The sequence below is a fragment of the Cygnus olor genome, chromosome 14 (assembly GCF_009769625.2).
Source record: "Cygnus olor isolate bCygOlo1 chromosome 14, bCygOlo1.pri.v2, whole genome shotgun sequence".
NCBI lineage: Eukaryota > Metazoa > Chordata > Aves > Anseriformes > Anatidae > Cygnus > Cygnus olor.
The window spans coordinates 18,298,919-18,323,858 of record NC_049182.1 but is presented as its reverse complement, the minus strand read 5'-3'; the positions used below and the strand labels follow the sequence as shown (position 1 = coordinate 18,323,858).

Here is a 24,940-nt window from a genome sequence, read left to right as displayed (position 1 = left end):
TCAAACTTGTAAGAAAAAGCCGTTCCTTTAAGAACAGCTGACCTTACCAGTCTCACAAAAATTTTTATGCTAGGGATTAAGCAGTCAATGTCAACCAGAACACTGCGATATAATGGCACAACTATTGCTGAGTCACAGGATAATATGATTAAGTGGGGTGGATTTCTTCACCACTGGCAGGGGAAAAAAATGTCTGTTCTCTAATGTGCATGGATGAGAAAATCTGCAGGATAGAAAATCCCTTCTACGGTCTTAGTGTGAAAGTCTACTTTGACCCTCAGCTTTTATTCTTAAGAGTCTCATATTTGCCCTGTAAACTGGAGAGTTCTGATATGTTCAATCAAAAAGAAATAAAAGCTGGCAACTATCCGAATTTGTCTTCAAGGATTTTCCTCTGCTGCTCTTTGTACCTCTCATATGCACTGCAGCAAGGCCCCAGCAGGTCTAGGCTGTGGTGCTGATCTGCATGTTAATAATACAGCATTGTTCAGCAGCAATTATCTTGGTCAAGCAGCCTGCATTTTATACAGTTCAGAGGGACAAGGGTAGTGCCAATGGAATAACAAAACAACAGTGAGGTGACTACATTTGATATTCTTGTGTCAGATTTACTGTTTGCACTTGTAAATTGCTGTTTCATCAGGTTACTTTTAAAACAAGAGCTCGGGAGAATCAAGTCTATGTATTCAATACTTTTTTTTTTTTTTTAATGGTGGTAAAGAAGTCAGACATTACAATTTGGCAACATGGCTAATTAATTTGCCTGGAACATATAAATATCAATACTGACATACAAAGGCACTGCACAATTAAATAGTCGTGAACATAGTGAGAACAAAGGATAGAGAGGTCACGTGTGGAAAAAAAACAAAGCCTATGAGTAAAACAAAGCTAGAGAAAAGAATTAGGCTGTCAAGGTGGAACTTCATTTGTGTTATACCACAGTTGTGTATACGGAACTTGATTTGTGTGTGTTCCAGCCATTAATTGGCTATAATTTATGAATCCTACTTGGAGAATTTTGTGACAAAGCATCACTGCTTGGCCTCAAACCATGACTGAAGTAATTGCACCCATTAATGTACAGGTTACTATACAGCTATATAAGTTTGTAATGGGCTCCACAGCACATGTGATAAAAACTGATAATGGACCTGTAGATTCATCCTCCTTGCCTCTACTTGATCTTCTGTTGTTATGTATGGTGAAGTTGGTTTAAAAAAATTGTATTTGTCAAGCACGATTGACAGACGAACTGTCTGGATTCTCAGCCACATAGAGCTTCTTTCCAATCAGCAGCACAAATAAACTTTAAAAGTCAACTTTCACAATCACTTGTTTAAATCTGTATCTTTAATATAATGAGTAATAGTTGTTTGGAAGCTCACTAACAGCCATGTCTCTTCAAGTGATGCTAGGCACCCAGCAGGCCTACCTATACAAGATTGACTTAGCCAAGCTACACCACACAGTGAGGCCTATCGGTTTCGGCATGTCCTACTGCCACCTACTTGCCATTGCAGTGCAGTTTGGCTACATGTCTGCTGTATTATCTTTTACCTAGTTCAACCTGAAAACTCATGAATGGCAATCAGCCTATGTGCTCCTTTACTTGGCTTTTAAGTACTCTGTCAAAGCGGCTGCTAGTCCTGGACATATTTACTAAATAGCATCATTACATCTGTTGCTTTACAAGGGCTGTTTCTAACTGTAGCCCTTTATCTCTGGCATTTCAGCTCATTTTCCTCCTCTGCAGTGGCTGGGCTGCTAAGAAGCCTAGTGAGGAGCAGCAATCGTGGCAGCATTGCAGCAGTTCCACCTGGACACAGCACTAAGAACTGCCTTTCACCACTATGATATTATGTCGATCCTGACTTTTGCCCTGTATCTCCCTATCCGGCCCAGGGCCTGGCAGCACACGGCTGGCCTCCTGCCCTCACAGCAAGTCTACTGCTGTCCCTCCAGCAGGGAAGGACAGCCCCTGGGCACTGGGTTGACAGGGCAGCACCAGTTCCCCTCCCCGCCTCTGCCCAGCAAGCACGAGCACGGCTCAGAAGCGCAGTGACCGCGTCTGTAGGTGCTGAAAGCAGCGCTGCGAGGCCTTCTCAGGAGCCAACCCGCACGCGTGGCCCGAGCAGGCAGCGGGCAGGGCGCCAGCGCTGCGCACCCCGAGCCGGGCCGGGCCCGAGGCAGCACCGGCAGGGCCGGGCCGCGCCGACCCAGCACGACACGACCAGGTCTCCTCTTCCCGAAAATGCCCAGCTTCCTCCGCTGTACAAGGGGCTGCCCTGCCGTCTTGGTGTATCTTGCGGAAAAAAATACGTGAAAATTAAATGTCAACACCCATCCTCTCCAGGGCAAGAGCATGAAGTGTTCATTAATGGTGGCTCAGAGGGAGAGTGAGATAGGAAGATACCTGGAGACCTAACTCAGACCTTAATTATGCCTGCGTTGCTGTTAGAATGTATCTTTGTTGCTTGAAGCAAAAAATAAAATCCTGCTCGTCCAGGAAAACTCATTTGCTATTATAAACCAGCAAAATATGAAGATTAGAGTTCACGCAGATACTGCAAAAATGCCTGTTACTTGTTCAGCATTAGGACATGGCGAATACTAATACGCACCAACTCCTCAGGCAGAACAGCAACACAAATTAAAAGGGATGGGGCTTGGGAAGCTGCAAGTCTGGATACCGTGATCAAAAGCTCTTCAGAAGTGGCAGGTTTATCTCCTCCCTGCGAACACAAGGCAGCCCTGCAGGAGGATCTCCCTGAAAGCTTTGTGCAGGTTCACAACATTAATAACCAGCCACTGCTGCCAGGGATGCCTGATTCTGCAATTTAATTTGTAGCGTATTTGTCAATAGTCCTAAACTCCAGAAAGATAGCGTTAGTATTTAGTGTTTAATGCCAGCTGGAATGAAAGGAAGCTTACAGAAAGCAGCCTACCCCATTTAATGCAGAAAATATTAATAATCTAAGTGCATTTTTTGAGTTGCCATCCCATATCCCTCCCACTTCTAACCTAACACTAACACCTCTACACAAAATCATTAGTCACGGCATTTTTACAATATAACACTGTCACCTTCTCAATCTTTCACTGAATAAATGCACCCACGCACTCTTGAAAAGCGTGCCCTAGCCAGGAAGCAGCGTGCAGGTTTACTGTTGTATTAATCATCGCAGAACGATAGATACTGTTACTGGCAACATTAAGCAGTGTTGTCACTTGTTACATACACAGAAGCTTCTTTGCCTCCCCTCAAACAATGTTGTCCCCATAGCAGGAACCCCCCTTTTAAAAAGTCACTCAAAATGAACTATTTGCATACTGGTGGGGGTTACTAAAAGCATGTATTTGATGTACCTGGTCAAAGTGTTCCATAAAGCCATGTGGAACATATTGCTTTTCAGTAATAGTTTCTGCCAAACTTAGTTGATCATCCTTTGTGTCATTGTCTGTTACATGACACTCCTACTACTGAGGCAAATCACACATCTATGCTGCACAACTTTCCTAAATTGTAACATAACATTACTAGAATGATCTCCTATATCCTTTAATACAAATTCCATTAACTTAAGTGTGCAAAAGTTGAACTAAAAGATGATACAAAATCTTTCAGTTTTAATTTTTCTGACCTGCAAACTACTGCAGAAAACTGTATAAAAATGCCATTTCTGAATAATAATAATAAAAAAAAACGCCAGGTCAAACAGCCACTCAAAAGCTATTGCCTTACAGTAGCTTGCAAAATCAAATACTTTAACAAATGAAAAAAATAGAAGACAAGTTTACAGATAAGAAAGGTTGGGAAAGAGATGAGGGAAAGATACCAGAAAGCCACTCTTATAGAAAAGTTGCTCAGGTATAAAGACATAGCAGAAGAAGTCAGAAGATCAGCTAGCAGGTTCATAGAATGCATGTGTTAAAATTGGGGATACTCTGTCATATTTACACAACAGTTTGTTCCACCTCTATGAGAACAGATATTAGTTCAGAAAGCAGCATTTAGCCCAGAATTCAGCCAAGGGCCATGAAAAGACACTGAAGTGAAAAGCGTAAGACCTGAGCAAGTACAGGGTGATACTTTGCCTAGCATAACATTCCAATCTCTGTAAAACCAGTGGTCTAAGAATTTCTGAAACCAGGAGTTGTATCTTCCTTGTCACATTTAATAGCCTTTGAGAAAGCTATTCTTCTTGATCTTGCTATGGCCTTTACTAACATACTGTATCTTCTCAGAAACCCCAATGAGCCTCACATAAGTTTTCTTCCTGCTAAGAAATACTAGCTAGCACATATAGCAGTATAGCTGTAGGCATGTTCAAGAGCAGCATATTGATAAAATCCCTTCTCAGAAAGAATATACAAGCTGTCTTGCACTCTGAAAGAACAAGTGCTGGTGGAACACTGTCAAAAAGAACAACTAGTTTTAAACTAACAGCCAGCGAAAAGCACTGTGCTGCAAACCTTGTGGAAATAAACATTTGAACAAACCAAATATGACAATTTGATGCAGGAAGACCTACACAAGAACTGTCGAACTCTTGGCTTACTGTTACAGGGAGCTTTACCTTTGGAGCAGAACTAATGGAGTTAAAGCAGTTTGCTCTACAATATAAGAAAGATGAGCATAGTCTACCTTCATGGTCTTGTGTGACCTTTGATAATTCTTGCCATAGGTTCTTATGTATAAAGCAAGATTAAAATAACATCCAGGATTTGCAAGACAAACTGAGGTTACGACGTGCTCAGACAATACAAAAAGGTTCATGTTATATATCATATCTAGATAGTCTGTCCTGACCACACCTGCAGTCTGCTCATCTACAGCATGCAGTATAATGAAATCAACAACATCCCAGAATCTGACTGGAAATAATTCAAATATTACTGTATACTGAATTAGTTTAAGAAATGAGAAAGGGTTTATTTCAGACTTAAAATCACCAGGCACTCATTAATTACTCTTCCACAGCAGCAGCAATTAAGTGTATGGAATGATATACGTAAACAAAAGCAGTAGCAGGAATAATAAGAAAGATATTCTCAACATGTACAGTTCTTAAACACCACAACTACACAACTATACGTTCTGAATTTCTTTTTGCAGCTGATCTTAATGTAAATCCTTGATAATCACCATATTCTCACATTATGAATGAAAGAGCAATTCTTTATAGCATTTTTGCTTCAAATAATCTCTCTGGTTTTAATTAGTCTCAAAAGGAGGTTTTCATTGAATAGGAGATTCTCAAATGACAAAAGGAAATAGAGGAGTCAGCATAAGTGAAGTGAACTAGAACCATCAGAGAAAGACGAGCTGAGTGTCTACTGGACAGACTTGCCAATATCTCAGCAGTTCAATGTCACTTAAAGCAGAAGCATGCAGCAAGTGTCTCATTATATTAAGGCGCCTGTCTCCTCTGAAAAAGTTGCTGACATTTGGTTTGTGGATGAAGCAACAAAGTTCGAGCAATTGCTGAAAGGTTTTTATTTTTTAAGGACGCAATTTAGGATTCACACTGCAAGGGGTCAAGTTAAAAAAAATAAATCTCAATCCACTGGGCACTTTGGGAAGGGAGAGGGGGCAGGGAAGAACAGGTGATAGGTATACAACGAGAAGCAATTTTCCTACCAATCAACTCATTTTAATCCAACTACAGTGGTTCTGTCCCTTGCAGATAATGTTTCTGATTCAATCTATAAAATACAGTCAACTAAGGGCTTTTACAGGAGAAAAAGTGAGGGCTTACATTTAAAGGCCCTTCTGTAGCTATACCCGAAGAATGTGTTGCCACAAACAGCAATGTCAGTTGAGAATTTCCAGTCATTTATGCAGACTTAATTTGAGATGAACACAACACCGTATCCCATTTTGCATGAAATTCCGCAGATTTGCTATTTATTCTTAAGGCCCTGATAATCCAAGTGTCAGGTCATAAAGAAGCTGCCTACCGTTAGCCTCACATAATCAAAAGGTAGCAGCTGTAATCAATGAATTCCATATATATATATGATGAGACTCAGACAAAATTCCTACTGCATTAATGTATGCTTGTCAAACATACTTGATTCTATGTGATTTTTATTCTAATATTTCAGCTAAAACTAAATTAGTCATCATACAGCCCAGTCCATGTAAGCAACAAGATCCTGATAACAATTAACGTGCTCTAATGTATACACCACTAATTGAAAAGATGTACCTAGTTAATGATCTGACAGACGCTTGGGGAAAAAACTTTTGTCAGTTCACTGTAAGATGTACTTTTGCAACAGAAATACAGGCAAGATGGTAGCAACAAGATTTGCTAGCTATCCAGCCGGAATGAAACGTTTTAAAACTCTTTTGAACAAATTCTACCAGATCCAACTCAACTGAGACTCAGGTAACACAAATATTTGACTTGGGTCATTTATAATGTGATGAATGAAGTCTGGCAAAACATTTTTGCCATTTCAACCAAATACATGACATCTAATACAGACACATCGGGAGAGTTGGTTTGGGGTACTCTGAAAAGCCTTCCATGTTGGAATTCCCTTCCCCTTTTGTGTCCAGAGCACTACATTTGTTAGCCATGCAAATCTCAATTCTCTCTCCCCTGCCTTTCCATAACAATTGGGATATATAGTTAAGACTCATTTGGGTATACATGCCTTTCCAACAACCATGCTCTAGTTAGATGGGTTTAGATACTATTTAGAAATGTATAGGAATGGACAGATTAGCAAAATAATCTTTAAAGGTATGGAAGATCATATCTTAGAATTTGCTTTTATCAACACAGAGATGGTTTAGATTGACTCTAAATTCTATATCAAACTGGTATTCAGGACTAATAGCAACTAGTGAAATAAACCTTGTTCATGTATTAGGAACTTGCGTATACAACGTGTTAGAGACTAAGAAAAAAGTTCTAACAAACACTTGAATAAACTAGAGCAAGAGATGACCAAGGACAAGATAGAAAACTACATATGGTTACGGATTTTTTTAGAGACTTTCCACTAATGAGAACAGCTAAGCTGTCAAATTTACCTCCACAGAGAATGAGAAATGAATGACAGAATCAAACAGCTAGCTATCACAGAAGTATTGTTTGACATTGTCTGCAAAGCTCTTTGTAGAAATCAGTGAAGCTCAGCTTTTCTGTCTTCATTTTCAGAAGATTCAAGCCTTTGCTGAAAAATTCAAGGTGTTAATGCTACTAATGATAGCACGCATAGTTCTTCTTTCACTTTACAATACGCATAATTTACTTGCCTTATAAATTTTCTACCATGCTCCTCCTTCTAAAACACCATGAGAGATTTTGTGCAGTTAAAAGATTTTGCAAAATATTTAAAGAAACAACACAAATGCAAAACGCCAGAAACCAATGCTTAAACCCCAAAGAAGCAAAAAGAAATACTCTTCTGAGTCAGTTATCACCAATAATATTAAAGACCAACAATTTAACGTCCTTTAGCAATATAACATCCTTTAACATCATGCTATGCGCCAGTATAAAAACAGTTTAATTTCTAAGATCACTATTTGAGAAAAAATATTTCATTTCAATCATGAACTACTGGAAAAGCAAGCACCTTGCCTGTTCACTTCTTTTATTCCTTAGATTAGAGTCATTTAAGTTATTTGCAAATTGTACAATACATTAGAAAGAACAATGCTTTCTAAAAGAGCATATTTTCAGAACACAAAATCCAGAATTAAAAAAAAATAAGGTGACGTGGGGATTTGAGAAGAGAGACCAACTGTTATCAACATCCCCACATTTTTCCCTCCAACAATGAAGAACAAGGGAACACTTCGTAAACCAACAACAATACTTGCAGAGATGTGTCTATCTCTGGTGAGTTATCTCAGCACTTTCTTCACCCATTTTCCTTTGCTTTCAAGAACCACAAGGTCATTGCTGTCTATTCTGAAGTGAACCTGCAAATTACTTATTACCTATAAACACTCTGAGTATGGACACTGCAAGGCACACTAGCAGATCGTGACATACGTAATTTTTTGTAACCAGCATAAATCTTAACATACGTGAACCCATATTTGCTTTGTCAGTATTCACACATTTCAGTTTAGAAAGCTAGTATTTATATAAACCTTTCCATAAAAGTTACATAAATACCTCAGGTGATCTAGCTGCTACTCATCTCCTTACAGTAGATTACAAATAAGCTAGTTCAAAACCAGATGTACCCTTTTTTACCACCTAAATCATCCTTTAAAAATTATTTTTAAAGGAATTTCTATTCTGGCTTTAAAAATCTTTTTTTTTGTTTGTTTGTTTTATCGTGAGTACAACTTTGGTAGCTGAACTAGTGTTTTGCTATGTAGGTTACTTCCATTTGCTTTGAAGCACTTTATGAACACGGCAGCTAACTGAAGCTTTCATAAACGTTCTCATTCATCGTTGTGCTATAATAGACCGTTTGAGGGGCTTTACAGCCAATGTGCTCATAACATTGAAATTAAACAAAAGGAAATGTGATTTAGCCTGAATCATTTCATGTGTAGAAGTTCATAAAATATTTGTATTGGGTCATATCTTGTAAATCTCCAGAAGCTGAAGAGAGTGCAGTTGCCAAGATAGGACAAAAGCTGTATCCCAGTATGAAATATTTAAAATAAAATATCAGAATGACTATATTTTAAATTACTTTCCGACCAATTCATATATTTGTACTACTGTTAAAAAAAAATAATCTGTGTAATCTACCTGAAAAGTAAGCATTTACCTAAGTGAAACTGTTCATGTGCCTGTTATTCCGTGATCACTATTTCAAAAAACATTTATCATCTTGACTTTAGAAAACACGACAGCACTCTTCAATTATCTCACATGAAACAGCAAGACTTTCAGCAAAATGAGGAAAGAGTATTTTCCTCCTATATGCCCTTAGTTATTTTAAGAGGACCTAGAAGCATTTATAAAAAGCAAGAGATATATTAAAACATTTTTCTTTTATAAACAATAGCAGTACTCTACCTGTAAAAGCCACTAGATATTTTTCCCACATATTTCTTATTAACAGCTACTAATTATTCTATAACTATACTAATTATTCTTAATCAAGAGTCCATGGATCTGTGATATAGTAAGACCAGACCCCATTGTAAAGGGCTTCATAATTCCCCTCAATCAGCGGAGTACATCTAAAAGAACCCTACTGTAAGACCACAGAGAACTTAGCCCATTGCCTTGATCACATATCCTGAACAAAAAAAAAAAAAAAAAAAAAAAAAAAAAAAAAAACTCTAAATAATTTAATTTTACGCAGTAGAAACTACTAGGTCTATTCGTCTATTCTGATTTACTAAGTGAAGGGTTAAAGCTCTACCAGGTGTATAGCCATAACAAATTCGGCTTCTTTTTTTCTTCTTTCTTCACACTTAGCATTTTGAAGCCCAATTGACAGTGAACTCTACTTTTCAGAGAAGAAATTCTTACCCTCCCTCCTCCCCTTACTGGTGAATTTTTAAGTTCACTTTTTTTTGTTTGTTTCTTTAGCAACAAACAAAGCAAATAGAAAATGTGAAATAACAGTGACTTTTTCTTTCTCAGCTGTAAAGACAAAGCCCTCACCTGCCAAATTCCTGTCCTTCTACAAACTAACATTAGCGCTTATGTTCGGTGAAGCTTCTCCCTCAAAACAAATAAAAAAGTAAAAATAATAATAATTAAAAAAAAAAAAACTACCCTTTTCTTTTTATATATTAATTGCCAGCCCAATAGGAGTTTGAGCATAATTACATTTATTATCTATCACACTTCCAGCTGCATCACCTATCAAACCCAGCCCCTTCTATTTAAATAAATTGTCATGTTTTCATTGGCCCTCACTCTTTCAGAGAGAGGAGGTAGCCTACATCCTGGAAGCAAGATTTAAGAATTGACTCAAGAAAAACAGGGGCCTTATGTCAAACACTGTAATTTCAAAAAGTCCTACAAGGCTGTTCCCTGTGCTGGAACCGTTAAACTTCGCTTCTAATGAGTCTAGTACTCTACCTTGAAGAGGGGGGTATAGTCAATGTTTATTGGAAATGTTTGACATCTAGTTCATACACATGAGACTTAAGCAGAAAAGGAGAGACTTGCTTCTGGCATTTTTCCTCTGCCTCAGGTGCTAGGAGTTCTACTCAGCAGACTGTCCTAACCTGAATCCTATGGCCTCTTTTCATAAGATGGTAGAGGTGAAAGAAGAAATACCTCATTAAAACTGTGTCATTTTGAAATAATTCAAAGCTGACTGGGTTTGAGATGGAGACTGCGCAAAGGAACATGATTGTAACTTAAGCGTTAAGGCTTTCTTTTTTTTCTTTTTATGAGTTTTGTGTCCTCCAGTTTTCCTCCCCAATAAAGTGTCTATTTTTATACATTGTCCATTGATTCTTAAATAGAAAGAAGTGTAAGAAGCAGCATCTTCTGTTTAGGCAGCTTGGACAAATGTTCTAACCATGTAATTTTTGTTCTGCTTGTGACTCTGTAAATCTTACATTTTCTTTTGCGCAAATGAACTTCACCAGAAGCAGAGAAACCACCAAGAAACTGTAGACTAAAGGTTAGACTTAGCAAGGTACTTCAGTTCAAAGCTGCCATCTAGGTGTTCAATGTGGAACAACATTTCATAATATTCTAGTGAGAAATTAGGTATTTAGCTAGCTATTAAGATGTCATAGATAGAGTCTGTTGTCTTTGTGTACCTATGAAATTTTTAGGCAACTCAATATTTCTAACAGTCCTTCCCGTCCCAAGAGTGTCATTCTGGAGGTCTAATCTTATGCACACACATGAATAACTGTAAAGCACTGGAATGGAGTACAGGATGTGAATTTTTGCCAGTCTCTTTCCCAAACTCTTTTGATTTGCACACTTGACAAGCTTTTTCTCATCTGCATCACTGTCAGGCATTTAAGTTCTGTGGTGAAATGTGCTCTGAGAGAGTCAATTATCTTTTAAACACCTATATAAGAGACACGTGGATGTGGCACTAAAGGACATGGTTTAGTCATGGGGCTCGTTAGGTCAGGTTGAAGGTTGGCCTTGATGATCCTGAAGGCCTTATCCAACCTAAATGATACTATGGTTTGAGACAGACCACGTGTGAAAGGAAACTAGGCTCCAGATTAACACAGGTTCACAGTTTCAAAAATGCCACGTGGAAAACTAGGAGTTCAACCTACATGTATTAACAATTCTTGGTTTCTCCATTATTGATCCGCTTTGAAAGTTATGCATGCAAAAAAAAATTGTCATTCTGAATAATGGCCCAAATTTAATCAAAACTTTTCCCACAATTTTGGAACTTCCTTGAAGTTGAGCCCAACCTCCAAACCAGGCCTGTGGGGATAACTTTTCCTGCCATGCTTCTGATTTAATGTAGCACTAGAGAAAGAACATGGCAGAAGAGATTTGAGGAATTAACAGCCTCTGTTTCCATTTGGTAAGAAAAAGCAACTAATGGCTGAAGAGGTCTTTAATTGCAATATCATGTAGTAGCCAAGATGATAATCTTTCATATTCACAGTTTAACACTGTAGTGCTACTTTGAAACAGAAGTCCGCAGCAAAGTTCATTTAATATAAATGACTAAGTATCTTAAGGTCAGGAAGACAAACATGGAAAGAGGTTTTTAAAAGTATCCAGCTTGAACTAAATCTTTCATAACAAACAAGTGAAGGTTTTTCTTCACCCATTAGGCACAATGAAACTTCTACAATGCTCAGAAAAGGAGTTTAAATAGACTTTGTTTTTATGAAATGAAACTTAATTTAAGGTATACGCTGGATTGTAAAACTATGCTTGTGCTTTACTGTGAAATTGTCTCAGTTATGAAACTAGATTTAATAAATAGCACAGGACAACAACAAGCTACCTGAGACTTTGATTCTACTCTCCTGCCAACACAAGGAATGTTGGCATCTAATTCTTTTTAACTTTTTAACTGAATTCCTGTCAGCACGTGTGGGGCATCAGCGCCCAGGTGGTGGCAGTGGAGCTGCAGGCGCTACCATGAGGAGAGGCCAGGCTTGGGCGGGCCCTGCACTGCCCCTTCCAGAAGGTTCTGGAAGGTTCTGAGGGCCCCACTACAGGGCCCAGCTGAGCCCATCTGTGACACTGGTGGTGCCACTGTGAAAATCTCCTCAGAGAGAGCACAGTGCTACATGACACTGAGGAGAGAGAAAAACAAGGTGTGAGGAGCAGCCCTGCCATACTGCTGAGAGAAAAAGCGGGGAGGACATGCTCCGGACACAGGAGCAGAGATTCCCCTGCAGCCCATGGAGAGCTTCCATGAGGAGAAACCCCAAAATTAAGAGTCCTGTGCCCTACTGCTGAACTGGCTGGGTGTTCTCAGGCTGTAGGCCGTAGGCCAAGCTCGCCCACCACACAGTAAAAACACAACCTGTACTGAAACTGTCCTTTTGACGAGTAGGGGCAAATACATACTTTTTTTTTTTAAACCAGGATCCATTTGGTTGAGTTCTAGCCATTTATAAAAGTGCTCTACTGGCGATGTGTAATGTTATATAATTATCTAGGCCTGAACACTGAGAAGAAAACTACAAACTTCAGTATTTGTATGCTTTTATTAAATACGGAGGCCAACAACTTACTTATCCAAGATGTTTAACATATATATCACATCATATACAAAAAGCCATTGTCACCAACTTATATACTGCAGTTACATATATGCAATATAGATATTACAAAAATTTGAGCAGAAAATATGGCAAAATTTTAACATTTTTTTTTTGGCAGCTGACCATGGGAATAATATTGCAAAAGAAAATTGGTCATTTCCAGCACAGTGATCACACTAATATAGTACATATCAGGTAAGATAGGCTCGCTTCTCTTGTGTTTGGCCTAAATACAAGAATAAATAAACCTTTCAGCTAGATGTACACAAATAAAAATACTTCACATGCCCTTCTCCCATTTGGTGCTTCTCAGGTTTGCAAAGCTGTACAGATCCCTGAATTCAGGTGGACACCATTCTGACAAGTTGCTCACACGTTAAGATTTTTGTAAACGCACACACAACTACTGCTTCTGGAGTTCATTAAGGTTGCAGAAGTTTTCCAGTGGGAAATGGTTTTGTGGATGGGGCCAAGAAAATCATCGCATATGTTTTGTAAGCTCTGAAATCTTCATATTTTTTTCTGATCAAATATATCTTCAGTTCTCATCTTAGTGTCATCATCTTCTCATACTTCTAGTACTGAAAAACCATTCTGAGTGATGAAGAGTACTGCAACCAAGGTATCACTTCTACAGATAAGTCGCTTCTGCAAAATAATAATCATCATCATCATTATCATCATCATCATTTGCCTGTTTTTGCACCTAGTTTTTTTTGTTTTTTTTTTTGTTTTTGGTGGGGGGGGGAACGTGCAGCAGTTATGATTTTTTTGTTTAGCTTGCATCATATCTTTCTTAGAACTTGTACTTTAGCTCTAACAAGTGTGAATTAAAGACAAAGACACTTCCTCAGCAGTCAACTGTAGAGTCATGACAGTGAATATAGAATAATTGCCTTTTTTTTTTCTCTTACTTGTAAATGGCAATTTTAAAATGTGGTTAGTCAATAATCATCATGTTGTATATATAGTTACATTAGGGGTAATGATCTAGAAAAGCACTGTCATAACTGGGTTTTCCCGACAAAAAGCTTTTGCTGCAAAATAGGCAATTAATCTTCAAATAGACCATGTAAAAAACAGGTGTTCAGTGACATACAGATTGGTGGCATAAGTATTACAAAGTCTTGTTTCATAGCATGTTGGTACCAGTAAGGAGAAAAGATAATGCATTTGCAGTTTTCTATTCAAAGGAGATTGACATCTTTATAAATATTTTTTTCTTCTCAGGGCAATTCTTCATGTATTGTGAAGATTCTAACATTAGAATCTATTAATCTGAATGGAGAATGCAGCTTAAAATTAGTTACAGACCATCTGCATCTGTAAGCACACTCATACACTAGTTCAAAATCTGTATTCCTACATTCTGTGCCTGGAATAAAATAAAATAGTAAAATAAAGTAAAAAATAATAAAATAAAATAAAAATTAAATTAAATTAAAATAAAAATAAAGGAACAATGTCTGCACATATGAAATGTGTAAAATGATTTGAAGAAGTTGCTGCTAATACACATTCTGCTGTTTAAAAGCATTTATTATCCCTGGGTAGTACTGTTTTCCACTTAATACCCTATTTTCACTTACTTGGATTAAAAGCAAACAGTATCCAAATATGAAATATATATATATATATGTTTCAGCCTGAGGAATCATTGATAAATACATAGCTACTGCTCTGAGAGACAGTTGGTATGTAAATCAAAATACTTTCACTAGAAAGAAGCTTTGAGGTCGTCTTAGTCTAATGGTTTAACAACTTAACATATTAATTTACAAGAAATATGAAAAATGATACAAGCAATTTCTACATCATTTGCCCTTATCTCACAGTTCTTAGTCTACTTTGGCTATTTCATGGCTGCAGAGACAAGGCCTATTACAGACCACAGGAAACATAATCCAGTTGCCTGAGAACGGAGTATGATCATCAAGCCCTGAATGGTAACCCAAACACAAACTGTTTCTTAGATGTGTGTAATGAAGGAAGTCTCTGTGTGTTTAGGCACTTGAAGGAATCTTCCTATGTTCAGAGAGAGGCTGGAACTGATGATTCATTGTATTCCATTACCAAGCCAGCTTCTCAGCTGGTAAAAAAACTGGCATTACCCTATCCAAGTTGGTAAAGCTGCACCAGTACAGAGCAACAAGGAGGAGGCTTGCTACCTTCTAGAAAGATGATCATTTTACTTTTCCTTTACTTTTACCTCCAGTTATGCCGATTTGCTGCTTTGGTTTCATTTTGGGACAAGGGGCCAAAGCTGCCTTTTTTAGAATAATAAATTTACCCACTTAAATTATTTAATGGTGTATGTTCTTTTTCATAGCATAAGTGCATTCTCCTCTGTCAGAAAGGGTCAGCAGAGGTCAACACAGCAGGTGCAGGGTCTGATGGCCTTTTGCAAATTTCAGAATGTTATTAAAATTTATTTTTAAAAGGTTAAGATTTTTCTTCTGCTTTCGCTGTCTAAACAATGAAATAAGATGAAATGCCACTCTCTAGGAGAAATGTTGCCAAGTTCAGGGTATTAGAGAACAAACTGTCCAAGCTTTGACACCTAATCAACATCACTAACATACTTAAATGTAAAGAAACAACTGACTTTAAGAATTCAACATTCTTCTCAGTGCATGCACGGATTACATTGTGTCAAATAAGGAATATCAGTCTTAGCAGTTATCCTTGTGATAAAAAGGACTAGCTCTAGTTCTTCAACTGTTTGACACTGGCTGGAGGCTTTTAAAAATGTATATTCATCGGCTGTCCTACTTTCTAAAATCACTCTGGGAACTGGCCACTCTTTAACAAAAGAACAGCTTAATAGAAAATAAATTTATGCTGATGCTTTAAATGATGGATGTTGAAAGATTTGCACAGTACAGTAACTGTGTTCACACAACTCTCTATCAGTTCAACACTTCAGTCTGAGTGATTTCCAATGTAGCCTGTTCCAGACCAAGGAGTTTAAGACCAGAAGCGAACGTCTTCAGCTGATTAATGTCATTTTCCAAAGTATTTGTCACCTGTACAAGATATCCACATGCTCCTCTTGAAGGCAAACTTATTCCACAACACATTTGTAGAGGAGTTAGGCCAATAAAACCTTTTTTCAATGCATGCTGTTAGACATTAATGTCTGCCATTTAGAAACTGCTCATCTGACTGAATTTCAATGTCAAAAGTCAAAATTAGGTTTATGGCCCAAATCAAGCTTCAAAACACCTTCAAGGGCTATATGTAATTGGCAAACTTCCCTAGCCAAAAGTTATATTTTTCATTCTAATGAGATATCAACAAGCTTTACTTCAGAGAATGTTTACTGTATCTTTTCACAATCACTTTATAGATCTTAGAAAGTAATAAACATTGTGCCCTTAATACTTGTGGGTTAACATTAAAAGGCTGTAGCACAGAAATTTGTATAACAAACAAACGCAAAATCATCCATCTACATCCAATTCCCAACAATCTGTGATGAAAAGTAGTTTTTGTCTCAAGCGTGTAGTATTACAGAATAGAGTAACAATTCTTCTCAATACCCCAAAAAAGCATTGTTCCAACAAGCAGTGACAAGAACTGTTCATTTAGAAATGAAAATTAATTTAGGCCCAAGAGAAGTTCTATGTCACTGCCAACACTACTTCCTTCTTCGTTTCTTTCTAAACTCTGTAAATATACAGACTAACATCAGGATGTGGCCCAGAGTGTCTACTTGAAGTGGAACAGTTGTCCCTGAACTCCGTAGGTTATAAGGGACCCTGGGGATCATCTCCTGCCTGAGGTGGTTCCACTTAGTTCAGGCTCCTCAGGGCCATGTCCAGTCAAGCTATGACTTCAGCCAAGCATGGAGATTTCACAGCTTGTGTCAGCCCCATTCCAATATTTGACCACAGTTACAGTAAAAAAGTATTTTCTTATATCTGCTTGCAATTTGCATTTTTTTTAACACGCCTATTACCTCTTGTGTTATCCCTGTATGCCCTTCAAGAAAACTCTGGCTCCATCTACTGTGCACCCCAGTTGTGTAGGTGATTGTCCGAAACATCATGATCCAAAGAAGGCTTTCACCAAGAACCTTTTGGGATTTCTGTTTTAATACAGACACAATCTTTATAACAATATCATGGAAAAATCATTTCTGAATTTAGTGGGTGACTGTAAAGTTTGAAAAGAACTGTAAATAAAAAAGACTAGCATTGGTCTCCCTTCCCATTTCATTTTGGATTTAGAGTGGGTGTCCTTCAGCCACCTGCTTATCATTCTCCTAAGGTCCAATTTGCTACTTGTTTCAAAAATGCACAGAATTCTGTCTTGAGTGCCAGCCCCATGCCTATTTCTGGAAAATGAAAATACGATCTCTCAGGCTGCCTCTGCAAGTGTCTTCCCCACTCACTAGAACTTAAAGAATTTATAAACAGCTATCTTTCTCTTTGCTCAAAAGACAGAATTAAGCATAAGAAACAAGAATTGACCTGGCTCTTAAAATATGAGCAAAAGATAGACGTACTTGACTTTTTTAGGGCTAGAAAAATGTCTTATCCTTTAAGGTTACCCAGATATTTACCCAGTCAGTCAAAGGGCAGGCAATGGTGGATTTGCTCAAGTACAAATAAAATCACTCCATTAGTTCTAATGTCTTATGTAACCACTTGATCCACTTCAGTGGTTGTAATGGTCTGATGGGACAAGGCTCTGAAGTAGCTTAGTGATCCCATTATTTTGTCAAGACACACTGCAGCTGGCTGCCTGTATCACTTCAATCAAACATGGTCTGTAGTAACTAGTACGAGAGTCAGAAGACCCTTAAATAAATGCCTTATTTCCTGAAGCTGATATCTTTGTCTGGAGAAAAATCTTTCCCCTCTGCTTTTAATATTGAATATAATGATATCTGTGTCTACAGCCACATGATTGTGTGCTGATTCCAAGGAACACCATGCTCAAACCTTGTGAGTACAGCAACCTGTTATCTTTTACGTAATCAAAACAATTCCTAATTGAAGACAACACAGGTTAAAAAGAGAACTACAGGGAAGTGACAGTAGAAATTACCAGGCTGGCTCTTCCCTTTTTTTTTTTTTTTTCCAGAAAGCAGCAATTTTTTCCGAGAGATTTGCTATCCCTGAAGTTACATATGAAAGGCTAGATTTTTAAAAGTATTAGGCATTTAAACATACAGATAAATGCTACAGGAACACATCTGAAAATCACAGTGAATGCCTGTCTGCACATTCAGATGCTTAAGTTCTTTTAATATAATAGCCTCTATCATCATATCTCAGTAGATGATTTTCAGATAATGTTGATCTATTACACTTCCTATTGATCACAGTAAAGTTTTTAAAATAATGTTGATAATAAAAGTAGGTGCTTCTGTTTACTGGTCTATATTAATCCCTTTTTTCATATCTGCAGACTTAAGTGGAATGACACTTTTTGACCTTGTACTGAAAATGTGTCATACTCATACAGGCCCCAGAGTTTTACTACATTCAAGTTCCAGTCTTCTAGCACCAACTCGTCTATGGGCATCTCTTCTATGTATCTATAGAAAACAGACTGAAACGAGGCATAGTAACTTGCAAAAATATTTTTGCTTTACTTTCTGTTTTCTGTAATGTTTTTCCACTAAAATTGGATGTAGAATTCCTGACAGGATTCTTAGTACCAGGATTGCCTGGTGCTAGGATATATACAATTTTTGTTTTTTTTCTAATGACAGTACACATAAACATACCAGGTTCTTGACAACATGAGATTTTCATGAAGTGCTCACCCTCTGGAAACCCTGCTTCTTCAAGACCCAGGCACTCAACCAGCAAATTCCAGTCTACCATATCCAATAGTTTTGAACTGAAAGCTAACAATTTCCAACTCAACATTTGCTGTTATGGAAGTCAGTTGTGCTGTTCAATAGAACTGCTGTGTGACAGCTGTACGTGCCTGTTCTCTTCTGAGGACAGAGTTATGAGTTTAGAAGTCATAAGTAGGTGCTCAGCTAGCAAGGAGATTCAATTACACAGCTATTCTGGTACACTGGCTGTTCCACTACCATAATATCTGTCAGATTGCACTAAAATGTGTGATGATTAAACAAGAATTACATTTAAATTATCTTAAAATAACCAGATAAAAGGACTAAAAGATTTCTGTTATTCTCATGTCCTGTTTTTCTTAAAGAAAAAGATATTTACTGCTGTCAGCAATACTTTCCAAGTGGGAGGGAGAGATTCTACACATACACCAAAAAAAAAAAAAAAAAAACAAGCCCCCCCCAAACCATTTCTTTTAATGCTGTCTCAATGTTTTAAACTAATATTTGTTTTTTGCTAGCATATGTTATTTCATATGTACATACAATATATGTATGCATGTGTACATACAAGGCTTCTGTTAGTTTTGTATAGTCATTTTAAGAAATGAACTCCTTATTTGATAATGAGAGCACTGTCCCAAAAGAGACACTCTTTCCAGAAAGCACTGCCCAGATCTTGCTCAGTGCTGCATGAAGCAAAACTGATACCATGAGAAGAAAGAGAACAATTTCAGTTGTTCTAATCTTGCAGACTCCCATGCCTTTTGATCTTCACTTTGTTCTGTCTTTGTGTAGCATAACTTACACCGGCTGCAATTTGTTTAGTTCACAGTTTGCTTATCTCTGCTGAGCTATAACACAGAGTACAGTGATGTTCCCCTGCAACCATTGGTCTATGATTTGTCTTCTTTCTAAAGATGGCATCTGTGTTTGTTTCTGTTGTACAGTTTGAATGTCAAATCACCTGTTTCTTGTCTTTTTTAAGTCAATATCTGAACCTCTAATTGCAGAGTTCGTTCAGTGACTAGAACACAATTTTTGGCTAACCTCTGATTTATTTCCCCTCAGATTTCGGCTAGAGGCTGTGAAAGACAGTTCTGCAGCATATGCTGTGGCTTTTAATGGGTATTGTTATAGCGTACATACCAATTAATTAAGAAGTAAGCAATTCTCACGGAAACTGTTCAATACAAGAAGTCCCCATGGCATTTATTTTCTTATAAAAGCAGATGTGTTTTTGCATTAAGCAATTTTCTCATGTATATAATTTAGTTTTCTATTAAACAACTGTATACCTAAACAATGGAAAGAATAGCACAGTTCACAGTCCGTGGTTCTTATCCAGCTACTGCAGAAGCAGACTCTTGGTTTTGAAGACATTTGTTCATAACAGCATATTTGACTCCTGCCAGTGCCACACCAGAATGACAAAAAGGATTGTGATGACTTCATTATAAACCAGGTATTTTCCTCAGCTCTGAGAAATAAGAAATAAGATGGAGTAACTAATACCATCATCAGTTTGTACTCTCAGAAAAGGAGCAGAAACAGTTACTAGTTAGTAATTATTTTTTTTTAAATCCATAAAAATCACAATCCACGGTTTACTCGTTCAAACCAGGTGTCGGCTAACTTAAGCTACCAAGAAGGCAGCCAGAAGTGGCTAGCTGACAGCTCTGTGGCTGGCAAAAACACTTACTTGATACAGTACTGATACAGCACTTGATACAGCCCCTGGTTACTGGCACCAGTCTTGGCTTAATCTGTAGGACATCATGAAAAAGATTTCAAAGGTATTACCTCAGAACTGACTATAGAGGACACACTAAAATTTTCCAGGTAAGACAACTTTGCTCTAGCCTGCACTACAGACAGTAGAGATCAGAGCATTCAACTACCCCAGCCTATCTCAAATCACCAGTTTCTGTGGCAAGCAGATCTCATCAAAGCACAATGCCGAGTTCAAAACTGTATCATTTCAAATACATCTATTGCTATTTTATGTATTTAGAATAGAATATACTTGTCACTGAGATTCATAATAATTAAGTCAAATCCAAACATTTACTTGAACGTTACCTGATAGCTATAAATATAACATGCAAATAAAAAGATTGTTGGGTGTATTCAAACATCCTTGCAGCTTTTATCTCCTTAAAATGGGCTCTCGGAAAGGTATCCCCCATATACATTGCTTGTATGGTAAGTTTTTGAAGGGCAATATAAAGAAGTCTCACGAAAATCAATACATCCAAGCTTATGGTATAAACCTTAAGACAAGGAGATACATTTATCTTCATTTATGCATGTACATGTTTAGAATTTTTGCCTTGCATTTTCTTGTTGAAATTCCTGTTGCACTTTTGAGCTGAGAACACCTTTGCTATCTGACTAGATGTATTTTTGATCTTGTCGCTGATTTGATGCTGGGAAAAGGTAGAATTATGCAGGGGACATATGGAGGTCAAGCAAAAAGAGAATCAGAACAACAGTGTTAGCCTCTAACAATTTGGAGAATTCATCTGGATTCTGTTGAGTACCACAAACATTTGGAAATTCAGCAGTAGTGATGAGGAAGGACAGCAGTGAAATCAAAATATGTTCCTGCTAGTTCATAAAGTCTTCTAGTTATGTAACGAGGTTGAAAAGACTAATCCATTATGTTAGTCATTCATTTAGAGGTAGGTAATAGAAAAAGATCCTCAGGGACTAGCAGACATTTTCTAATAGTGACTTGCTGCTCTTTCGTAAGTTCTGTCCCATAGGATGCACAGTTCTAAACTCTCAATATATTTTCACAAGTGCCAAGAAGTGCAATAACAAAAAAGTCCTATATAATTCCAGTCCCCAAAGCTTAAAAAGAGAAATTCAAATCCATGCAGTCATGAAAGAATAAAATATGCAAAAGGGAAGTGTTTCTAACCAAGATATAAAAGGTTAAATACAGGTTTTATTTAAAGATGCATTATTTTTCAGAGGTCAGGCCATAAAGAATGAAGTTTTTATTATGCCAGAAGGCCAAACATTAAGACCATATGATCTTCTTCAGGTTTGGAATTCTGCTTCTTTGTGGAGAAGGCAAAATGAGAACTAATAAATTAATACTTTGCAATTATATAGTACTATTCACCCAAGAATGTAAAATATTCAGTTGTTTTTCATTTGTAGTGATTTACAGTTCTTTGGGAATTTTTAAATTGAAGAACACTGTGAATGTCATGTGGACAAATATGAAAAGCAAAATTAAACATGATCACAGACAAATACAATAGTAAGACAAAGACTTCAGATGAGTATTACTTCAAATTCTGATCATAACATGAAATCCTGAATTTTAGGAACCTAAAGAAATGTTAGTCTGTTCATGTACTTTGTGGAATTTACTCTGCCTGGCTTCTTAAATCAGTGTTCTCTTTTCAACTTTTCTTTTTTTTTTTTTTTTTTTTGCAATTTCAGAAAAAAAAAATGCAAGCAAGATCTAACCATAATGCAAAAAGTTATTAACACAAAATAATAGTAATAACAGCAAAAATACTTTTTGTATTTGTTTGTTATACCACTGAAGTTCATAAAGATAATTTGATTCAAGGGCCAAGTTGACTCAGTTGAAGATCTAGGTTCATATTAACTTATATTATTAGTTTTTATCAGAGCCAGTGTACTCTCAGGGCAATTTGTGTAACTTGCTAGATTTTCTGTAGACCTGTATTAACTGCCAGGGCTAAGTCGTTTTTACAAAGTATCTGTAAATATTCCAAATTATTTTCATTCATTAAGTCCATGTGACTGGTTATTTTGTACAAGTATTAAGTTATTAGAACTGACAATCATATAGTCATTGCTAAATATTCTTGTCTTATCTACAGCTGTTTGTAAACTCTGTACTTTCCAAAATATTGCTATTGAAATTCAGTGATATGGACATTAGTAAAAGAAAACAGACCTCAGAATCTTTTCAACTTATCTATTTTTTATCAACTTAATTAGGGCAAATCTAGAATTAAAAATTTCAGCCAACATATCCAGAAACAAAATCTATGGGAAAAAAAAAATCTAAGTCAAATGAATCTTTACGGGAATATTTTGTTTTTCTATTCGTAATGATCTTGTAAAATCAGCATAAGCATCCATAATTCAGATAAATATTTCCAGTAAGAGCAGCTTTTCTCTTTTTATGTTTTACATAAATATTTACATAAATATGTAAAGCATAAAAAGTACTATTCAACTTGAGCCATCTATTGGTATATTTATAATGAATAACAACCGTTCTCTAGAACTACAGTGGATACTTACTTCATATTCATATTAGGATTGCACCTTTCTGCTATTCCCAGCCCAGCAGTACCTCAGATTGCATCCAGGCTGATAGAGCAACATTCCCTTTACAGAAATGAATTCTGGCAACCACCAAAAAAAAAAAAAAAGGAGGTTTGTTTGTTTTTATCCCTTGTGGTACAAAGGTACTTCTTGGCTGGCATAAGCAAGTATCCTATTGTGCTTTCATGTCAATGTTTTATGCACGTCCAAAAAGTGCTGATAAAGCATTTCTATGAATTCAGAGGGAAAAAGCACTCAAAAATGTATTTTTATAGGCCTTTAAAAATGTATCACCGTAAAATAGTATGTGGGTTTCAACTACAATATATAAGGGCAATGTAGGCTAAGTTTACCTTCCTTGTGTCTAATTACTCTTGAAATGCTTAAAGGAGTTTAATACAAATGAAATAGATAGATAGACTCTAGTTTTAAGCCCAGATAAAGAGCAGGCAAGTATCAAAGAACTGTTTATATTTCATAGCTTTTCCAGTTTGCTTGCAGCCTTCCCATCAATTTCCCCATGGCCTTTTCCTGTGTAAAGACTGGCCAACAAGCCAATCTGTATCATAGCTTTGTGAAATACAAGCTTTTGGACCCAATAGCATTGTCCTATTCATAAATGACTCAGCATTCACCACTTGCCTCTTTAACAAATTAAAACCTCATAAAAAGCAACGCTATAAATATATTTTCAGCATGCTCTTTCTGCATTGTAACTTTGATGTTCTAACAAAGTCGTATCCTTCCAAAGGATACGGAATTGCCAAATTCATATTCACAACCATTTATTCATTCATACCTTATGCCTACAGGCTCAGTTGCTCTCTTATTTATTAATTTTTTGTTGTTTTGGTTGTAACAAGAGGCATGATAAAGGAAGATAACATTGCAAACATACATATTCTTGAATAGCCATTTGATTCAGTGCTGGATCTGTTAGAGACCTTCAGCCCTAAGTGAGATTGCAGACTGAGCTCTGAAAGCAAAACAGTTGTGTTCAGCAATGTCATAAACAGCATCCATGCTAATTAAAGGTGTGAGATATAAACTCAATCACTGCTATTGGTCTGAACAGTTTTCTGTCCACTTAGTTTGCACAGCGAAAGTGAAATAGGACTAAATTTAGCTAGGATGCATGCTAATTTCAGAGTCAAGTTATCTCAGACACTGTCTGTCACCAGTGGAGACAACTGGCTTCCCAAGAGGAAAAGCCCATCTGAATCTGGAAGTGATTCTCACTTTTCACTTATGACAGAGAAAAGTTAATGACTTTTCTCTTTTCGAACATGGAGAGTAGTTTCCTAAACTACAGGCCTTCTAAGCTTTAGTTACTAAAGAGGCTGGGGTTCAGAATTCCACTTCTATATCTTGAGTTGAATTTTAATAAAAAATAGAGGCTGTCTCCGTGACATGAATGCATGTACCAATTTCTTTGTTATTGTAACATTTGCACCCATGTTTTGTCTCCCAGGCATTTTCTGCAGCCTGTTCTAGAAAAAAGGCAGAAAGATGTTCTGCACTTTCCTTATGCTAATGAAACTGAGCGTAGTACATCTATCTGCCTTTGTGCACTGCAGATACAAGATACTTTCTTTCCCACATGTCCATTCATCTGGCTGTACCTGCTGTAAGTATAGTATTGCATTTACACCATTTATAAGGAAGAATACTGAGAGCATAAAGGTCACTATGCCATCATGGAAAAAATGTGTGTGAAGTGGGAAAAAATGAAAAAGCATTTTTTCAAACAAAAGCTTGAGGTTATTCTTGGAGTTTACTGTAGAGTAGACTGTTCTCTGGAGAAACATTACAGCAAATAAATATTTTATGAAAGATGCTAAAAAGAAAATGCATCATATGATGTACCAATGAATGAAATAATGCTATTACGGTGCCTGCTCTGCCTGAGCATACCTCGACTGTCTGTTTGCTGGTTCTGTGTTGCCTCTGCCTTTGCAGCAGCACTTTTTGAAGGCAAAGATTCCAAGATACTTCCCAAAATAAAAAATTAAGATATCAAACTATGCATTAACTAGTCAATGTCTTTATTCATATAGACTAAAGACAGAGAAAAAATATGCATATATTCATATGCATAATCAGCATATGATTTATTACATCTTATTGGAATTAATCTT

The 24,940-nt window shown here is 37.0% G+C and overlaps 1 long non-coding RNA gene across 2 annotated transcripts in view; it reads right to left on the bottom strand.

The window, feature by feature from the left end:
* Window positions 1-12,588: 12,588 nt before the first annotated feature.
* The window catches only part of LOC121077816, a 97,335-nt gene continuing 84,983 nt past the window's right edge, over window positions 12,589-24,940 (bottom strand). For both annotated transcript variants that reach the window (XR_005824326.1, XR_005824325.1), the window contains one exon: window positions 12,589-13,312. This is a non-coding gene — a long non-coding RNA (uncharacterized LOC121077816). The remainder of the gene's footprint in view (window positions 13,313-24,940) is intronic.